This window comes from Danio rerio, chromosome 23, assembly GCF_049306965.1.
Source record: "Danio rerio strain Tuebingen ecotype United States chromosome 23, GRCz12tu, whole genome shotgun sequence".
Lineage (NCBI taxonomy): Eukaryota > Metazoa > Chordata > Actinopteri > Cypriniformes > Danionidae > Danio > Danio rerio.
This window is the reverse complement of record NC_133198.1, coordinates 41341322-41345000: the sequence shown is the minus strand read 5'-3', so window position 1 is coordinate 41345000 and position 3679 is coordinate 41341322. Positions and strand designations below refer to the sequence as shown.

Here is a 3679-nt window from a genome sequence, read left to right as displayed (position 1 = left end):
ATATTTGCATTATTTGGTTAGTGAGTTTTCGCATTACTACAAATCATATTGTGCTTCCTTGAAAAGATGTGCACGCAATCGCAGCTTTCAATGCGATATAGGACAACAATAATGTCTTTGGCTTGAAGTAATGCTGTGTCACTTCAAAAACTAGTTTTTGTATCTTATTTCACAAGCTGTTCTGGAAAAAAAGTGAATGTTGAAAAAGATGATTATGATATCTTACGCGAGGCTTTGGATTCTCAGATTAGAAATTAATTGCACTTTAATGAAAATACAGATATACACTCACCGGCCACTTTATTAGGTACACCTTACAACAACCGGCTTGGGCCCCCTTTTGCCTTCAGAACTGCCTTAAAGGTGCAGTAGGTGATTGTCTTCAAAAACATTTTTTGTTGTGCTGGTTGAAAGTCTCTTCACAGTCCAATCGTATAATGATTACAGTAAATGATCTAAATGTGTTTATATGTATTTTTATATTCAGGGTAAAGCATAAAACTAAAAAATGTTCATCCAAATAAATAGAGTCAGACCGTCATCTCCCTTAATTCCGATAGGCAGGTCAGACTGTCTGTCAGCAAATGTAGATTCCGACTTCTGCGCATCTGTTCACGCAGATCCGCCATTAGCGCGTGCCCGTCTGCATCACAAACGCATGCGCGAGCGAGCTGCGGGCCGCTCGCAGATGCCGAGTCGAAGCCAGAGGTGCCGAAGGACAGCCGAGCTCGGGCCGATTACTGTAAAGCCAGGCGCGGGTATAATTCGCCCTTAAAGCGGCCGCGCGGTCAAGAGACGGGAGAAATCAAATGCTGCATTGAAACTTTTGAAAATCCTGAATCAATATTGGATTTACTTTAGCATGCTGTAGAAAAGACGAGACCATGGCTGAAGTATTACTGTTAGACAGGTAATGTTTTGATTTGATTTGGTTTGATTTATATGCACAGACATGTTGTTCAGCCACTGAAATCTCCTAGTGAAAGATTAATGTGATTATTTTCAGTTTCATAAGGTTCTTTGACAGCATCTATAATGTAGATTTATATTTAGTTTAACAACAAAACACCAGTAAATAGCGCTATTCCGCCTAACCTGCTTTATTGAGCTGAAGTTGCTTTTATATTCACATTGGGTCATTTTTGAATAATGACAGCCTTCCTGTACTGTTTACCGCTAACGTTACTCTGAATATTCGCTCTGAAATAGCATGTAAGTGTGGCTAAGTAATAAATGTAATTCCTGCACGGTGCTGGCACTAACTAACTGGCCAATGACATGAACTAGTGGGTTGTCTGTCTGCTGTTGTGATGCGGTGCGCACGCTCGCGATATAAGGGGGTGTGGCTTTGAATCACAGTCCCTCCCCGCCGTCCAAAGATAATATGCTAAGCGGTTAGCATTTTGGCAGATCACCTACTGCACCTTTAATCCTTTGTGGCAGAGATTCAACAAGGTGACTGTGGAGGCCATTTGAGTACAGTGAACTCAAAAGCCCCTTTCACACAGTGATGCCGGTAAATTTCTGGAAAATTTCCAGAACGACTTTACCGGTATATTGAAAAAAGCGCTGTTCACACAGGCGAGGACGTTACGGAAATTTTCCGGAAAAGAGCATTCACACATCTATTCCAAAATACCGGTAAATTCTGACATCATTCACCACAAATGAGCTTTAAACGACTGCGCTTGTATTTGTAAACATTTGACTAAATTACAAACTCTGTGGATGATCAATATTGTGAACAACTTTCGCAGGATCACTTTCGCATGTCGAGATGTTCATAATATGTGCGTGTGCGGCGCTCATAGGCGCACGCAAAGCTTGAAGGTAAACAAACAACGGCTTATCATAAGCATCTCATCGATGATTATTTACACAGTTGGCATTAAGAAGAACATATAAACGTGATCTGACTAACTTCTAGCAGCTAAATGTGTCTGGAAAAATATTCAAAGGCTTTTATCCTCACAAACCGTGCGGACGTAAATGCGTCTGACTGTTGTGATTGGCTAAAGCAGACGTCTCACGTCAGCACGTTCTAGACGTGCACGCGCTTATTACGGGAATCTTCCTTCTGTATTCACACAGCGCAGCATTCCGGCAAATTGCCGATAATGTTACAACTTCTCTTTCCGGAAAATAGCCAGAACGAATTTACCGGTATTTTCAAAAAGGATCTGTTCACACATACAACCTTTCCGGAAAATTGCCGGCAATTTTCCGGAAAGGTCTGTTTGTGTGAAAGGGGCTATTGTCATGTTCAAGAAACCAGTCTGAGATGATTCGCCAGAATACTCAATTGGTACTAAAGGGTTCAAAATGTGCCAAGACACTATCCACCACACCATTACAACACCACCATCAGCCTGAACCGTTGATGCAAGGCAGGATGGATTCAAACTTGCTGTTGACACCAAATTCTAACCCTACCATCCAAATGTCGCAGCAAAAATGCCGCTCACTGGATATTTTCTCTTTTTCTGACCATTCTCAGTAAACCCTAGAGATGGTTGTGCGTGAAAATCCCAGTAGATCAGTACTTTCTGAAATACTCAGACCAGCCCGTTTGGCACTGACAACCATGCCACGTTCAAAGTCACTTAAGTCACCTTTTTTCCCCATTCTGATGATCGGTTTGAAACTGATCATCAGAAGCAGATTGTCTTGACCATGTCTACATGCCTAAATGCATTGAGTTGCTGCCATGTGATTGGCTGATTTGCGTTAACAAGCATTTGGACAGGTGTACCTAATAAAGTGGCCAGTGAGTGTACATCACATATCGCCTTTCATCCCCAAAATACTGAATTACTGAAATGGTAAATATCGTCCAGCCCTGCTCTCAACAATAGATGTCACTATATCCTGCAATTTTACCTTTTTTTGGTAGTTTTTCTAACTTAATATCTTGCATTGACAATTTGCTGTCGAAAAAGAAAACATTATCACTTTAAAGACAAGCAGCTTAAATCATGTCAGTTTAAATCAAACGTGACGTTATATGGAAACTAAACGACCACAAGTGAAAAATAATACTGGTATTATTGTTTGCTTTCTGTAATATAAACAGAAGCTGAGGTGTAAAACGTTATATAAAGTACTTTTAGCCATCAGAAAAAGGTTGAGACTCATTGCTTTAAAGGAATTTGTGCCAGATGACCCATATGACCCAAACTTAAATCTTAAAATACCAACGAAATGCAAAAGTGGCAGGAGATTTAACATTCCTGAAGAAACTGTGACCTCGTGAGCCTATTGTGTCGATTAGAATAAAAGCTCTTGTGTTTACAACCATGCAGCAGGGAGCCAAATCCTTGTCCATTGAAGAAACACAGTTATTTACTCATCAGTAATAGTACAGTGTTATTTTATCGTATTTTCAAATTTTCCCAAAATAAAATATATCTGCTGCTTCCGAAATCACCTACTACTCAGTAGGTACTGCATTTAAATTTGAATGTACTACTCGACCGATAGAAAAGTACATTCTATACAGGGTGGGCTATTTATATGGATACACCTTAATAAAATGGGAATGGTTGGTGATATTAACATCCTGTTTGTGGCACATTAGTATATGTGAGGCGGCAAACCTTTCAAAATGGGTGGTGATCATGGAGGCCATTTTGAAGTCGGCCTTTTTGGATACAACTTTTGTTTTTTCAATAGGAAGAGG

The 3679-nt window shown here is 40.2% G+C and overlaps 1 protein-coding gene across 1 annotated transcript in view; it reads left to right on the top strand.

Moving 5' to 3' along the window:
* Positions 1-3394, top strand: part of LOC100537649 (N-acetyltransferase family 8 member 3) — a 6885-nt gene extending 3491 nt beyond the window's left edge. Inside the window, exon 2 of the mRNA XM_021469855.3 lies at positions 1-3394. This exon is cut by the window's left edge and continues 776 nt beyond it. The gene's annotated coding sequence lies outside the window, so the exon portion shown is untranslated.
* The last annotated feature ends 285 nt before the right edge of the window (positions 3395-3679 follow it).